Raw genomic sequence first — 17,674 nt, forward strand, 5'->3', positions numbered from 1 at the left:
ATGGGGGGCAGGGCCCATCAGGGGCCCTTCTGGGCCCATTTCCTCACTAGCTTAAAAAAAAGAAAAGCACCAGCTGATCTCTATGGACCTTCCCAGCCCACAGATGCAGAATTCTTCCCATTCTTCCTTTCTCCCTTATCTCCCTCATTTCCTTTCTCTAGGCTTCTGGAACCCTCCTTTCCTTCAAAAAAAAAAAAAAAAAAAGATTTACTGCCTGGGAGTTTCCTGGTGGCTTAGTGGTTAGGATAACGGAATTTCATTCCCATGGCCCTGGTTCAATCCCTGGTCAGGGGACTGAGATCTCACAAGCTGTGAGACGTGGCCAAGAAAGAAAAGGGAAAATCAAAAACTTACTGCCACTTTCATATGTTTGGTTAGTGAGAGATAACAAAAAATACGGACAAACACCTTGCCAATGGGCCAGACTCTGGAGCTAGATAGTTCTAGAATGGCCAGGAGCAAGAGGAAAGGGCATCCCAGGAGGAAGGAATACAGTGGGCAAAGGCCTGGAGGCAGGGAAGTTTAAGGAATTCAGTTCAATCAACTTACACCAACAACTACCTGGGCCACACCAGGTGGTGACAGGTCCCTACCCCTTGGAGAGCTCAGAATTCAAGGGACTCAGGGATGAGTTAACGGAAGAGAAGCTGCATCAGGGAGACCTTGTGTTTGAACTTGTTCTGTAGGTGACAGGGAGAGTGACAGGCTCCAACCTGGGTCACTTGACTCTATTTTTCTTTTCTTTTTCCATCATGTTCTCTGTTGCTTCTTCCTTTTTCCCCCAGAAAAAGCCACTGGCCTAAACTCTAGTCCTAGATTTGAGTCCTGATTGTCATTTACTAGCTGTGCAACCTTGGGCTAATTACTTAGCCTCTCTGAGTCTCTATTTCCAAATCTGTAAAATGGGGCTAATAACGTCTGGTGGAAGGTTTCAGTAGTCATGCACCAGGCAGGAATCTCAGGCACAGCTAGCACTGACCAAAAGAGGATACTGCCTTTGGCTTCAAGGGGCAGCAGAGAGCCAGCTAGCCATGTTCCCAAGGGCTGGATATCTGGAATCTCTCTTGCTTCCCTTTGTCAAGTTCCTGTCAGTCCTGCTCAGAAGCTAAGGAACTTGGGAGCAGGGGGCATTTTCAGGGGAATCCCCAGGTAGGAAAAGCAGAACTGCCTTCCTTACCCTAGAGGAGAAAGCTGTCCCCAGACCCCAAAGTTACCCAGGTGGTGCTAGTGGTAAAGAACCCATCTACCAATTCAGGAGACGTAAGAGATGTGAGTTCGATCCCTGGGTCTGGAAGATCTGGAGAAAGGAATGGCAACACACTTCAGTATTCTTGCCTGGAGAATCCCAATGGACAGAGGATCCTGGTGGGCTACAATCCATGGGTTGCAAAGAGTTAGACATGACTGAAGTGACTTAGCATGCATGCAGACCCCAAAGCAGGACCCCCACATCCCAGCCTCATTTTCTGCCTGAGGAATGGGGAGGGGCCCAGTTAAAGAAGGATACTCAAATCCCTGCCTTCCCGACTTCTCTCTCAAACACCTTATTAGCCAGCCCCTCCCTAAGGGACCCTCTTTTAGAAGGAGGGGGCGAAGTACAGATGGACCCCCCCCTCAGGTTACCATGGAGATGGCAGGGAAAGGGTTGCTGTATCGCCATGGCAACAATTGACGTCAGCACTACCCTTTCTCATTGCTTGATATGAGAGGGGGGCAGCCACCCCAACCGCAAGCAAATCCCCCACAAAGCCTCCTCCCTTTACTGAGCCAATCAACCAAGGGGTCGACAGGCTTAATATAGCACGGGAGTTAAAAGCACAGACTCTGATGTCAGTCCAACCTTGGTTCAAATCCTCTTTTTGCATGGTTTTAGCTGTTTGAATTTGAGCAAGTCCCTTAACCCTGGAAGACTAGTATGTACAATGGGGATAGAAAGCTACATGCCTCCAACGGTTAATGTGAGGACTGCAGGGGATCATGCAGGTGACAGGCATTAGGCCAGTTTATGGGAAGTGCACACTGATGTTAGTGACTCTCTAGAGTCCTGGGGACCTGTCAGGGCATTGTGGCTTTTCAGATATAGACTCACAGCCCCTAAAAGCTTCCAGCATTCCTAAGGTCTGGCCCTGAGTTTGAGCATCTCAGAACCGGTGGTGGGGAGCAGAGGGCGGGTATTTCCTTGGCAGGATAGTGGATAAGAATCCACCTGCCAGTGCAGAGGACACGGGTTCAATCCCTGGTCTGGGACGATCCCACCTGCCACGGAGCAACTAAGTCTGAACACACTTACTGAAGCCCACACACCCTAAAGCCTGTGTTCCACAAGACAAAAGCTACCACAACGAGAAGCCCGCGTACCACAACTAGAGAAAACCCACATGCAGCAACAAAGACCCAGGGCAGCCAAAAGTAAAAATTAATTGATTAATTAAAGAAGGAATGGGGGAGGTGAATCCAGAGACAGTGGAATTTCCGGACTCAGGAAACCCCAGATGCCACTTTCTTTGAAACCTCATCACATCCAAACCCTGACCCAACTTCCCTTTCCTCCTCCCATCTGCCTCCTCCTCCTAGGCCTTCTTAGCAGCCATCTACCTCTTGAGACTCCATCTGCTCCTCCAGGAAAAAGCATGGATGAGGGCCATTAGGAGACAGCAGGCAATCTGACATCAGGTAGATCAGTGGGTTGGACCCCACAGGGATCCATGGGCCTCTCCCCACCCTCCCTTGGGGTGAAGACACTGGAATCATTCTCACTCCCTCTCTTTTCCCCAGGCCCCAGTCCAGGTGCCCACAGTCGATTCTCTGATTCTACCGTATTGCCCTGAATCAGACTCCAATTGATATTCATCTGGATTACTCCAGTGGCCCCCCAACCTGTTTTTCCTTTTTTAAAAAATATTTTTTATTGATTTATTTGACTGAGTTGAGTCTTCATTGTGGCCCCTGGGATCCTCACCGTGTCATGTGAGATCTTTCACTGTGGCATGTGGGCTCACTATTTGTGGCACAGACTCTCTAGTTGTGGCACGTGGGCTCACTATTTGTGGCACAGAGGCTCAGTTGCTCTGCAGCCTGTGGGATCTTGGTTCCCTGACCAGGGATCAAACCCACAGCCTCTGCAAGGAAGTCTCCTCCTAACTGGTCTTATGGTCTTGTACTTCCTTCCCTGCTTGATTCCTCCAGCCCCGAATTATTCTATAAAGACCACAACCCAGCCATGTAATTCTATTTAAATCTCATCTATTTAAATCTCTATTTAAATGGCTCCTTTACTTCACTTGCCTAACCACAAGGACACCCCTGAGTTCACAAAACCTTCTTTCCACCTTTCAGCACGCTGTTCCTTCTGCCTGGAATAGCCTCCTCCCACTCCCCTTACCCCTCAGATCTCCACCAATTGTCAGTCCTCAAAGACGGCTCCTCTGACCACCTGTCCGTTCCCTCCCAGAGCAGCTGCTTGTCCCACTGTGTACTCACTTCTTCCCCGATCCCTGCTGAATGCCTATTTACCCATACACTACAGACTCACCGAGGGCGGAGGCTGTGTTGTATTCATCCTGACATCCTGGGGCCGAGAATGGAAGGGCTCAGGAATTGGTAGAATGTCTGTCAATTAGACTGGCTACTGAACAAGGGTTTGATGGGTCCACAGAGGGGAGGCCGAGCGTGGTGAGGTGAAGGAATAGCAGAGGCAGTTGGGGGATCTGGAATGGCCTCTCTAAGGAACTGACCCTGAAACGAAAATGAGAAGCGGTTACCCACACAAGGACAAGGCGGTGGGAAATATCCCCAACCCTGAGACTGGTCTGTGCCACGATGAACATGGTGCTGATGACACTGTGAAGAGGGAAACATTCAAGTCTTGGAAAGACAGCCCTGGCTGCTCTGTAAGAACAGACCATGGAAGAGATGGCAAGTAGCAGCAGAGAGCTCATTCAGGAAGCTGCTGCAACCTCCCAGGTAAAAGGCGATGGGGCCTTGGACCAGATGTGTGCAGAGATGGAGAAAAGCAACTGCATTTTAGACATCCTGGAGAGGACAGGATTTGGTAACTGCTTGACTATGAAAATGGAGAGGCAGGGAAGAGTCTAGAACCAAGCCCAGATTTCCAGTTCAGGCAACAGAGGAAACAGCCAAGCTGGGGAACATGGGAGGGACAGGTATGGGGCATGTCTGCTGTGAAGTGGGACATCAAGAAGAAGGGGGCCAGGAGACAGGTCTTGGGCAGGGAAGAGGGGTCTGGGCTGAGAGAGAGAAGTGAGTCTCTGACAAAGGTGGGCATTAAAGGCACAGGAACCGACAAGATCCCCGGGACATACTACAAGACCCAAGAACACCCACGGTTAGGCAGTGAGAAACAGATGAGAAATTTGCCACGTGGTGGCAACCTGTAAGATAGTAAATAAGTCAAGACTGCAGTGTTTAGAAAAACAAAGGCCCAAAAATATTTCAAATAGGAAAGAGTGTGTCAAAGTCAGTCACTGCTAAACGGTCAAGTCAGATAATAACTCATGAGCATCCCTGGGATTTAGCAACAAGGAGGTCAGTGGTGACCTTGAGAATGGTGAGGGAGCGAGCCAGATTGCAGGGGTAGGATGAGGAAGTAGAAACAACATGTGCCCACAACTCTTTCAGGAATCTTGGCTGTGAAGGGGAGTTGGAGAAGGACCCAGGGTCGAAGGAAGGATTTCTTCTTTTTCAAAGATAGGAAAGACTAGAGCCTGTTTGTTTGCTGCTGGGAAAGAGGCATCAGGGAGTCAGAGGCTGGAGACGGAAAGGAGGAAGGGATGAGAGGAGGGAAATTCCCCAAGGAGAGAAAAGAGAAGGTGAAATCCCCAAATACGGCCACACAATGGGGTGGGGGGACAAGCCTGTACAGGACTCCGGGGACTCCGAATAGCTGCCCACTCTTCCCAGCAGCCAGTGTGAGTCACTGGGGGAAACAGCCCAAACTGGCAGCGTAGGAAAGGGCACAGGGCCAACATGTTCCCCAGGGGGTGGGGGAGAAGGGCCCAGCCTGGGCTATGAGCCTGAACCCCATGCCCTGAGCAGGACAAGGGCACAGGGAAGTTGTCTCACCCTTTGTAGGGGCAGGCAGAGTAAACTGGCTTTTCGCTGTCCCTCTCTGAATCAGTTTCCCTTTCTGCAAAAAAAACTTAGGTTAGGGTTTTTAACTTTTGGGGGGGGGGGCAGGAGGGTGGGACAGGTATCAGGGACCCTTTCTAGATTTCTAGATTCCTTTCAGAAATATATGTGTATTTGAACTTGGCAGACAGTTTAGTGAAGACACACAGACTCATCCCTGGCTTCCAGATAAGAATTCTGAACTAGAGTTGGCTGAGGAGTTTTCTGCCTCTGATTTAAGAGTTTCCTGAAGCAAGGGAAAGGCTCCTCTAAGGGCCAGGGGGGCAGAGGTGGGGAGCTCTGAAGCCTGGAAACAGTGAGGCCTTTTGAGGTGTGGTGTCTTCCTGAGCACACCATCAGGGATGTGTAAGGAGAAGATGGAGGCCCCTGGTTGAAATAAAAGGAAGGGTTAATCCAAACAGCAGCTGACCTTTCCTGGGCCCCTCTTGCTGCCTCTGTCCTTGTCTTTCTGTCCCTGACCCTGCAGGACTAGCGTCTCAGGGAATCCCCCAGCAGTGGTGATCAACCCCCTCCCCCTGAAGCGGCTGGTAAAGAAAGACCACCTACTAGACCCCACCAGAAGGCCTGGTGCTGCCCCAGTCCGCTCTGACAGCTGAGGCCTCCTGCTAAAAACAGCGGGGCCCGAGGGGAATATGGTCTTTCAGGCTTCCCCCTCCACGTCCCAGCAGGTATTAAAAGAGGCCGAAGAGGACCAGACAGCCTGGACACTATGCTATTCACCAAGACTGCCCACTTGGTGGTGAATTTTCTTGTGTCCTGGTGAAGGGGTTCAGAGTAGGGTGCCGGCGAGATAAAGGCCCCGGGTCTGGCAGCTAGGAGGGAGGAGGAGCACAGGTCCTTGGGAAGACCCCGAGAGGGGCCTCCAATCTCCCTCCTCCCAGCGCGTCGCGCCTCCTGGGGTGACCGCTGCCCTGTCTCCCCTACGGGCGCCCCCAGGCCACGCCCCGGCACTGCCTGGACTAGGAGTTATGTTTCTAGGGCTGCCGGAGCACGGTCTTGCCGGCGCCCGCCGCCCGCCGCCCGCCGAGGCCTGGGCGACTACTGAATGAGCCCGCAGCGCAGGCGCCCCTCGGGCTCCGCCTGGCACTGGCCTGCGCACAGCCTGCTACCGCTGCCGGGGGCCACTGGGGTGGCGGACGTGCCCCAGGTTCACTGGCCCAGCTGCCACGGCGCGCGCCCGCGCCTCCTATGAACGCGCGGGGCGGGGCGGGGCGGAGGCGGAGGCCCTTGGGAGGGCGGGGCGGAGGCCCCGAGAGGAGAGGGGCGGAGCCTACGGCGGGGGCGGGGTCTGTGGAAGGGGCGGATCCCCAGGCCCGAGGGTCGGTCAGGGGTTGGATAGGCTGGCTTGACTGTACCTGGGAGGGAGAGGAGGGAGCGGAACTGGGTGGTTAAAGGTGGGGCCTGAAGCGGCTGTCCACGGAAGGCAGTGGGCGTAATCTCAGAGCGAGTGGGATTTGCCCCCGTCCTGGCGGCCCAGTTTTCCCTCCCTTGGTGGAAGCACTGGTGGCAGAATATTAACTACCACTACCTGGGCGGGAGGAAGAGAGATCTAGCTCCCCGGCACGCCCGAGAGCCGGTGAAGGGCGGGACCCGTAGAGGGCGCGACCTCGGAGGGGCGGGCCTAGAGGCGGGGCCTGGCGGAGGTAGGGGTGGGGAAGGGTGATGCCCCGACTCGAGGTCAGTCCGCCTTGCCTTCCAGACTCGAGGACCCAGAGGGAGTGAGCCGCAGTGAGAAAGGCTCCGCGGGCTCGGCGTGGGTTTCTGTGAGGTTATTCATCCCTGCCCTTTTCAAACCACCACAGACATTTTTTTAGGAGATTGACAGATTCGTCTCTATTAAAATTCTGTTCATCAAAAGACGACTAAAGAGGTAGAATAGAGTTTCAAAGAGGGCTCTTCAAACACAATGCCAACTTGAACCCAGTGCAGGGAGTGTGGAAGCCAGAATAGATCATGCCCTTGGCCATCAACTGGGTCAGTTTCAGGACAAGAGTGACCCCAGCCCCAGGCTTGGTGACCAAGCTGAATGACCAAAGTGAACTGGTCTGCTTGAAGGACACTCTCCCGTGTGTGTCTGTGTGTGCTTCACATTTGGGGGCATCTCTGAATGTTGCATCACTTCTGAACATGGTTCTGTTCCTCTGTGTCTGTCTGTCTCTGGTCTCTGTGTCCATGCATTTATTCAGCAAGTTATTTATCAGGGCCTGTTTTAGAGGGTTGTGTCAGATTTATATTCTGAATAACTGAGTTCAAATTGGTGAAAAGAATAGTTGAGGCTCCCTCATGGAGCTTACATTCTGATGGGGAAACAACAATAAAGAGAAGTCAGAGATAAACAGTGTGCTGTGTTTGAGAAGGATGAAGTGGGCCAAGTGCTATGTTGTATGGAGAGGGCACAGCCTGTGTCTTGTTCACAGATCTAGAACAATGCCTGACTCATAACAGGGGCTCACTAAAGGGTGCATGAATGGATGGGTTGGCCAGGAGGTCCTATCTGAGGAGGTAACTGTAGATCAAGGCTTGAAGGGTGAGAGAGCAGCCCCTCCAGACTCTGGGAAGAATGTTCTGGCTTGAGGGAACAGCCTGCATGTTTGTCTCTTGGGTGGCCCTTTGGCTTTAGCTGTCTACCTTGTAATACCCCTTTGGCTATGTCTCTCTGTTGTCCCTCTGATGTTGGGAGCCGGGGGTGGTGGGTGGGGGTAGGGGGATGGGGATGAGATGGGTTTCAACAGGGCCCTCCAAGGTCTCTGGAAGTGAGGTCACTGCTGAGTTGATTCACTCCACTAGCCCACTCTGGCCTAACCTGCCTGGTCTGGACATTCCCCTGGAAGCAACCCCTCCCCTCGGTAGCCTCAGTCCCACGATCTCTGGCTCCTTCCCAGGATAGCATCCTGTAGTCCGGAAGGAAGTCCTTCGTCCTGTGTAACCACAGTCCCTGCTGGGGCAACCACAGCCCTTTCCTCTCATTCTGCCCCACGGACAGAGGGGAGGAGATGGGCTGGCCCTGTGGCAGCAGATCCTGCCTGGACAGACAGCCCAGTAAGGACCTGACAGAGTGAAAATGGCAACCCCTCTGCAAGCACAGGGAGGGGAACCTCAGAGGGGCAAAGACGATCACGCATCTCAGGAGCCTCTGCCACATCCATTATTTCTTTTAATCCTTCAACATTCCATTTTATAGATGGAAATTCAGGCAGGTCCAGAGAGGAAAATGGGGCAGAACTGGGACCACAACCCAGGTCTCTTGATAAAATAGTTATAATCATAACACTTAATATTTATTCCACATTTACTTTCAGCCAGTTATTATGCTAAAATTTTTCATGCTTCATCACAACCTTTGAGGTAGTTACCATTGATGTTCCCATTATCCTCATATAAGGAGACTGAGGCTCAGAGCCATTAAGTGATTTGTCCAAGGACACCCACAAGTTCGCAGTAGAGCTGCACAGGAGCCAGGACAGTCTGGTGTGCTCAGCTGCACACCCTGTGCCCCAGGTCCCAGAGGAGTGTCACTGATGCCTGTTTTCCAGGAATCTGGGGAGATAGCCTCAGGTTCATCACATGATGGTCCCGAGGCTGACTTGTGCCAAGCCAGGATGAGCAGGAAGATGGCCCAGGAGCACTGCACAGTCCTCTGTCCCCTTTCTGTGGGTGAAGATTGTCCCTTTGTCCTCTCCTGGATCTCTGTGCTCCCACCCTTCACTGACCAAATAAAGCAGCTTTCACCACTCTCTGACTCTCCCTACTTTGGGGGGTAATGATCTGTGTCCTCCCCAGCCACACACACTGAGTTAGATCGAACCCACAGAGCTGGGAGGACCTTTGCAGCCACCCTTGAATGTCTTGCTGCACCCATGACCCGCCATGGGGTACGCTGGGTGAACCCAACATGTTCCAGCTCCCCAGACTCTCACAGGTCATAGAAAAAGGCAGAGGCATACGCTAGCTCAGTAAGGTGCCACAGAAGAGTGACATTAGTTTGTTTGGGGCAGTGACTCCTCTGTGAGGTCAGGAAACCCCCACCACCCCTTTTTTTAACCATACTACATGGCATGTGGGATCTTAATTCCCTGACTAGAGATCAGGGGTCAAACCCATGCCCCCTTCAGTGGAAGCTCGGAGTCTTAACCACTGGGCTGCCAAGGAAGACCCCCAGGAAAGCCTTCTGGAGGAGTTCCTTGAGTTGAGTCTCCACAGATGGGCAGGCCCTGGGTGCAGCTACACAGGAGGAAGCAATCCAAGCAGAACTGGCAGCATGGAGAAAGGTTTGGTGATTTGCAGGCTGCAGTGGTGTCGTTGAAGCTGTCATCCCGCTGAGGGAACCATGAGTCTGGCAGCCAGGGCTCTCTGCCTAAGGTGGAGCTAGCTGGGCCTGGAGCTTCTAGGACCTTGAAAACCAGGACGAGGGGCTGGACATGCTCTGGGAGGAAGTAGAAAGCCATGGAAAGGTTTAAAGCAAGGGAGGAACATGATCCCCTCGTGGCATCTCTCGGCCTACAGCCCTCCCAGGGTCTCAGAGTCCACTCTGGTGGGCAATGAGTGGTCTCCGGCCCTCAGCTAGGTCCAAGGCCCCAGGCACCTGTCCCTGTCCTCTGTGGACTCTCTTGCAGGGCCTACCTGGGACTGAGGCTGGGAGTGGATCAGCTCAAGCCCCCCTGCAGGGATCCGGCAGAGGGGGCTGATGGCTTGAGCCATCTTTGGGCAGGTACCCTGACTCAACTGCTCTGTGGTCAACAGCATCCCTCTCCCACTTCATAAGACCCACTTGTGACCTATCCCCTGTCCTTTTGGGGGGATGTCTCAGTCATATTAACAGGTAACTGCAGGATAGCAGCCCCCACTTCCCATACCCAGTGGGCCCCCAGAGTTGGCTCCCTTCCTCCTCTAGCCCCCCTCCCTCCAACGGAACCTTGTCCCCATCTCTGGTGTTCTCCACTCCCTGAATGTCTCTGCACTTTATCTCCACTTCTGCCCTCTGCTCTTGCCTAGTTCAGGCCACCTTCACGTTGTCTGGACCAGTCTGACCAACTGTTCCCTGGTTTACAATGGCCTCCAACTCTGTCCTTTTTTGATCTGTGTCCTGAGCCTGTTGTTCTGTGTCCTTAGGTCCCTGTGGCACATCCAGGGTGGTCTCCAAGGGAGCCAGAGTTCTGGAGAGATCTGGCTGAAGATAGAGATTTCATAATGGTCAGCATACAGATTGTCCTATAGATACACATAGAGAAGGACAGAGAAGAGAGACAGAGACAGACAGACAGACACACACATACAGGGATCTTCTCTCCAACACAGATTTCACTCCAGATGCCTAGATCCTAACAGCATTCCAAAGGCACCTCGACTTAACCTTTTCCAAAGCTGACCTCTCCATTTCTATGGTGCCCCACTGCTTCTCCTCTAGACCTCTTATGTGTGACTGGGCACCTCTTTCCCCCCATTTCCCAAGCCAGACCCTCAGGCACCATCCTTGGCCCTGCCTCCTGACTCCCATCATCCTGTATTTTGTTAAGACTTGTCACTTCTGCCCCCCAAACCCCTCCTATACCTCTCCTCCTCTGTCTTCCTCCACCTTCAGCAGCATCTGACCTGGCAGATCACACATTCCTTCTAGAAGCCATTTCTTCCCTCGGTCTTCAGGATACCCTGCTCCTGGTTCTCTTCCTTTCTCTGCCCATGAGCTGAATCCACCTGCTGGCTCCCCGTCCAGAGTCTCAATGCTGGAGAGGCCCTGGCGGTGTCTTCTTGAGCCGCTTCTCTCAGTGGATCCCGTCCAGTCCTGTGGCTTCAAATCTGGGAGGCCACAAAAGCTCACCTTTGGAGTCCAGGCTCATAGATCTATTAACTGCCAGCCTGATGTCTCCACGGGGACGCTAATAGACATCTCAAACTGAAGCTCCAAGGCCCTGCTCGTAGTCCGCGGCCCCGAGGACAGAGTCTAGTCTAACCCAGGAAGTGTTGGTGTTGGCTCACTCTCCCCTCTCTCTTTAGCGCAGGTTCCTACCATCTCTTCCCATCATGGCTTGTTTCAACATCCCTTCTTGCACAGCAGAGAAGAAGGACAATTGCACATGAATACAGGAAGGAGAGCAGGCTAGGCTTGGGGGAAAGCCCAGAGTGTGCTATGGGGAATCAGTGAGGATCTCAAAGGTAAGGCCCAGACTTTCCTCTGAGGGCAGTAGGGAGCCACAGAAAGGTTTGAAGCCAAGCGGGATGTGTTTGAGTCTACATTTCTTTCATTCATTCCTTCACTCATTTACTCCATCTGTCAACAGATTATTCAGTGAGCACCCCCTATTAGAAAGTAATTCTCAGGTAGAGGAGAATGAATGGAGGGGCTGGACTTGTGCAGACAGACAAGTGAGAAGGCTGATGAAATGACCCAGGTCCAGGTGAGAAGGGCCAATTGTGGAGGTGGAGACAGGGGAGGATGAGCTGATGGTGGTGGCCTGGTTATGCAGCACAGGTTCCTGGTTTGGGCAGCTGAGTAGTGGGAACTCTCAGCCCAGGAGTGTGGAATGTGTGGTGGGAGAGCCATCTCTTCCTCCTGGGGAATCTGGAAAGTCCTTGGGAGTGGTTTAAGAGAAAGCAGAGGAACTTCCCTGGTGATCCAGTGGGTAATAAGACCCCATGCTTCCACTCCAGGAGGCACAGGTTCGATCCCTGGTCAGGGAACTAAGATCCCATATGCCACATGGCAAGAAAAAGAGAGAGAGAAAGAGAAGAAAAGAAATTCAGCAAGTAGAGAAGTGGAAAGAGGCATTCTATGTGGAGGGAACAGACTGTTCAAAGGCCCTGAGGTAGGAGAAGATCAGCCCTGAGGACCTAAAAACCCAAGAGAGTTGAAGATCAATAGGCCAAGAAGAAAGAGGAGGGAAGTAAGGCTGGGAGTCCCATCTCTGAGGCACAACCTGGAGCATTGCAGGCTGGTCCCCAGAGACGCCAGACACCCCTATGCAGACAGATGGGAGGGAAGGAGAGTGTGAGGAGGAGCTGCGAGGAGACAGATGATGTGCACGTCAAGGGGTGTCCAGAGTATGTCTTTTCTGGGAAAAATCACTAAAAGAAGGTCCCTGGGGGATACTTCTGGAGTGTGAGAGAAAAGGAAGGGAATCCTCAGGGTTCTGGGGAGAGGCAGGTTCCTTTACCATTTAAGGAACTGATTGAGCCCAGTAAATTTCCCTCTGAACACTTCAGCATCCTTAGAACAGTCCCCCCACCACCTGCCCAGGAAGAAAGTTGATGGAGGGGATACAAGGTTATCCCAGGGTGGTCCTAGACACCCACCTCCTCTCTCTAGGGAAGGAAGGGAAGAGAATGGCCCTGGCCCAGGATTTCACGTAATCACACTTAGGAACATTGTCAACTTTTCCCACGTGCTGGGCACCTCAGGTGCTTAGTTCTTAGAGCTTTATGTCATGATACTAGGTCGTTCATCTCACAATAACCCTGAGAAGTGGGTATAATCATCACTTCCTATTTTACAGATATGTAGACTGAGGCTCAGAGCAGGCTTAAAGCCTCATAGCTGGGACGTGATGGAGCCAGTTCTTTACCACTACCATTGCCTCAACACAACAATACCTACTGAACCCTTTAGTTCAGTTCAGTTCAGTTGCTCAGTTGTGTCCAACTCTTTGAGACCCCATGGACTACAGCATGCCAGGCTTCCCTGTCCATCACCAACTCCCAGAACTTACTCAAATTTATGTCCATCAAGTCAGTGATGCCATCCAACCATCTCATCCTCTGTCTTCCCCTTCTCCTCCCACCTTCAACCTTTCTCAGCATCAGGGTCTTTTCCAATGAGTCAGTTATTTGCATCAGGTGGCCAAAGTATTGGAGTTTCAGCTTCAGCATCAGTCTTTCCAAGGAATATTCAGGACTGATTTCCTTTAGGAGGGACTGGTTGGATCTCCTTGCAGTCCAAGGGACTCTCAAGAGTCTTCTCCAACACCGCATTGTTGACTTTGAAGGTTCGTCTAGTCAGAGACTGAACCCTTGCCACAACCCGAAGTGGCACCGGATGTCCTCGCTGTAGGGAGTGGGCATTTTGAGGCTCAGTAAGGGGAAGGGACTTGTCCAGAGTCACAAAGCTGGAAGGTGGTTGGAGCTTGGATCCAAATCATTTTGGGGAGGAGGCTGAATGGGAGAGGTGATGGGGCAAGATCTGAGCAATGTGGAGAGAAAGGGGTGGGACTTGGCACTGGACTAGGAGAGAGTTTCAGTTTCCCTTTTAAAAGGACTTCCCCTAAATGGGGGATTTTGGCTGGAAACTTGTTAGCAATCCATATTCCACTGGTTTGGCCACCTCTTCCCCCTAAAGGTGTTGAGGATCTGAAAAGAAACTGAAAGTTGGGAAAAGGGGAGGGGCAGGGGCAAGGGAGAGGCCGAGGGCAGCCCAGAACTGGGTTGAATTTCTGGTGACCTCATTGAGCCTGGGGGAGATAGGCAGGTGAGCTGGGATTACACACCTCTTAGCTATTGGAGAAATTGAGCCCCAGAGAGACAGCTCTATTAGATAGTGGCTGGATCCTGTCCAGTTTGCACAACCACTGCCAACACACACACACACACACACACACACACACACACACACACCAGGGGAAGAGGGAGCAAAAGAGAGAAATAAAAGGGCTGAGTGGCCTAAAATCCTGAAAGGGAACTTTCTAGATCTCTTGTCTCTGTGATGTGGTGACTGATTGGATGGTGGGTCCCAGGGAAGGGTCCCAGAGGTGCCCAGTATCCAGACTCAGGTTCCAGCCCCAGGATTGGCCTGCTAACAACCCAGCCAGAACCCAGCGTACCCAGGGTGCTGGGGAGTCCAGTTCCAGGGATCCCGGTCCTGCAGCTGCCATGCGCTCCCTGCTGACATCCCTAAAGGCTCCTCCCAAACCAGAAGCAGCGAGACCCTTTGTGGAGGCCGCTCCTCAGAGCTCCACTTTCTCTTAGACCTGACCTCCTCCTCTTCTGCTTAATGAACACTCCACCTGGCTGGGCTTCAGAGTCTGCCTCTATAGAGGGGAAACATGGTCACGCAGTAATATACCATGCAGTGGTGTAGCAGGCATGTATTGGTAGCAGCTTTGATTATTACCGTTGGTCATTCCTGCCTTTTCAAAACTCTCCCGAGTGGTCAAGGATCCCCATGATTCTGCGCTCCAGGGTTTCTCCTCCCCCTCCCATTGACTCCCTCCCTGGGGCCCTCTCCTGCTGCTGGCCTGGCTAATGGCAGAGCTCCCACTGCCCCAGGACTTCCTGGGTGACCTCATGCACTGCTTGGCTCCAGTCACCCTCTTACTAGCAGCAACCAGAGATCCAGATTTCCTGGGGTCAGTTCTGACTTAAAACCTTCTGTCTTTTATCCCTTTAGGGTCACTAGCCAGACTCTGGCCTTTGGGGCTTGGCCTTTGGCTCAGGAAACATGATCACATGCCTATGTGCTGAAGTGTACAGGCTACCTCCTGGATGGCCCCCCGAATTTTCTCTGGGCACCTCAGACTCAACAAGGTTAAATTCCACAACCCCCTGCCAGCTTTATTTTCCTCTCAGTCATGGGATCATGGACCCCAAACAGAAAATTCAGAAATCTTCACTCCCATGTCTCCACTCCATCCCTGTACCAGCCAGTCCCCAGATCCTAGAACCCTGTCTCTTTTTTGCTCTAGAACAGGCTTCTGCCTTCATCCCCACTCCACACAGACCATTTGCTGTTCCCTTGTGCTACTGGAAGCTTTTCCTCCATCCCTTGGCCCTCCCAGAGGGCCCTCTTCCATGCAACCCACAGGTCTCTCATCTGACCCTGCTCTGGCTCTTTCTTCTCCTCTTAAGGCATTGCCAGCCTCCCCAATGGGAAACCCCTGCGGGCAGGGGCCCGGCGTGACTCACAGCTGATACTCTGCCACGTAGGAGCAAAAGGAGGAACTCCAGTCTCTGTGCACTTGAATCACAGAGGCCAAGCTGTCACTGCACAGATGAGTAGGCCGAGGCCCAAGAGGAGAGAGGGCTGGCTGACAGGTAAAGCAGAAGGCAGAGCTGGGGCTAGAACTATAAAGTCTCTGGGTCCAGGTGATCCTCCCTGGAAGGAGATGGGGACCCTGGGGCTGGGAAATGGGCTGCTCCAAGTCACCATTCCTGAGGTCTCCACTGGGACCTAGCCGTCCTCTGGTATCTCTTCCCTTCTCCAGGCCTTGGCATATGCTGGTCCCTCCCCTTGGAAGTCCCATCCTCCATTCCTGATAAGATCCTGCCCACTCACATCTCACCTAGCGTCTAATCTGATCTCCACCACAGGACCCTCCCATGCCCCCACAGCCGTCTTTATGAAGTGGTGTTCTCTTTTGTCCTTCCCCACCCCACTTCAGGGCTCTCCTGGGGTCCCACTCCCTTCTGTCCATGGGGACTAGGAGCATCTCAGGCCAGGACCAGGGTCTGAGCCTTCATGGGAGAACTGGGACAGAGGGAAGATGTGGGAAAAGTCTGGTCTCTCACCTTCCCTTCCCCTGTCCATCTCAGAGTCCCCACTCCTCCTGCCCCTGCCACTCTGTCCTGGCAAAAGCTCACATCTCAAAGGTCCTGATCACCATGATCTGACCCACGGAGGCACACACAGCCACTCACACAAACACAAAGTAGCCACTCTCTCATGCACATACACTCATAGTCACACACCCAGTCACAGCCAGTCACCAACCCAACCTCAAGGACAGACAGGCACACACACCCAGAAAGTCTCAGAAAGTCATCAAGAGTCACCAAGCCTCTCTCTCTGACCCTTAATACACACTGCCAAACAAAGATGTGTACTCACACAACTACAAAAGTACACACCTGGTCACACACACACACACAGAGTCACAAAGTCTCTCTCACACACAGATAGATACAGAGCAATACACAGTCACACACAGAGAGAAACAGACACACACAGTTGCACACAGGCCCCTGGAGATACAGAACAATGGGCGCATTGTCTGGGCTGGCAGCAGCTGGGGAGAAAGGAGCCGCAGTGTGGATGGAGGGGGCTGTGGGGGCTGCCGTACCACCCCCACTCACCCCCGCAGCATCCCAAGCCTCTTCCCCCTTCCAGAAGCTGAATTCAGCTGGGCCCTGGATTTGCTGAGAGATTCAGCTCTCAGGTGCCCCCTCCTCAGCCTCCTTCCATGTTTGGTGGGGGATGCAGGGCTCCCTTGTGGACCAGCCTCCTTCTGGGGCTCTGGGGACTCGGGATCCTTCAGCCCCTGATAGCTCCCCTCTCCTCCTGGGATCATCCTGACGATGTGCCACTCATTCCCCCCAGAGCAGAGCCTGGAAATTGGGGGCCTTGGGATCTTAACCTCTGACTCCAACCCATCCAGGACTCACACAGCCTTCATCTGAGCTCTGCCAGCCGGAGCTGGCAGCGCCTGGCAGCATTGTGGGTCCCCTATTGTGGTCAAGACAGAAATGCGGGTCACGATGTCCATCCCTTACTGGCAGGGGTGGAGAAGTCACTGTCCTGTCAGTGAGTTGCCGTAGGGCATGGTGCGCCTTCCCGTCCCAAGAGCTGGCTCTTCTTGCCTCCCACTCTGACGAGGCAGCCCCAGATCTCAGGAGAGACTGCTTCCGGGACTTTCCTTATAGCCCACAGCCCCTTTTTACAGGTCTCTCCAACTCTGTCTTACCCTGTTACTGGTATTTGCTGTGTACCCTTGGACATGTCATTTTCCCTTTCTGAATCTGTCCACTCTGAAAAACAGGGCGTTAATGAAGCCGAGTGAGTAGAGGTGGGGGTGGAAGCCACAGGAGTGAGCGCTGCAGGTAGAAGTCATCTCAGCCCTGTCGTCAGATCTGTGGGAGTTCCTGATTTCTCAGGCCCTGGGGTGTCTCCACACCTCACAGCCTCAGGCCTCCCAGGAGACCTTACTCGTAGGAGGGAGGGAACAGGGGAGGGCCGTGCTGAGCTGTCCAGGACACACAGCCCTGCTTTTGCAACACTTGGCTTCCGCCAGCCCCCATCTCCTTCCTCCTGGGGGCTGAGGGCAGCAGCTGGACGCACACATCCGGGGCCAGCCAGGACTCTGGGGTTCCCCCTGGCCTGGACTAGTGGCAAGAGGCTCCAGCTGTAGTTTCCAGTCACCTCCACCCTGCCCCTGTCTCCAGGCTCCCTTACTCAGGCAGGGCTGAAGGCTGGACTGGCAGCTTGGGGGCTGGCCTCAAGGGACCATCCAAGGCCCCTCCTCCTGAGAAACTGGAGTGTTTTAAAGGTTGTTGAGCCCCCTCCTGGGCTTCCTCTGCTGTCTTGGGGGGAACCCTGATGTAGGGGAGCGGATGTGACTGGGGAGTGCTAAAGTCAGACAGGTTCTGTCCAGGTCTCTGAGCCTCAGGCTCCTCAGCTTTCTAATGGGGATGGAGATACCCACTAAGATAACCCAGGTGGGACTTTGTCATGGGTCTGAGAAAAGATGGACCAAAGGTGAGTTTGTCTGTGGGGGCTTAGTGTGACTGGCCACCGATGGACTAACAGGAGGGATGAGGGACGACTTCA

Source organism: Ovis canadensis, chromosome 2 (assembly GCF_042477335.2).
Source record: "Ovis canadensis isolate MfBH-ARS-UI-01 breed Bighorn chromosome 2, ARS-UI_OviCan_v2, whole genome shotgun sequence".
NCBI lineage: Eukaryota > Metazoa > Chordata > Mammalia > Artiodactyla > Bovidae > Ovis > Ovis canadensis.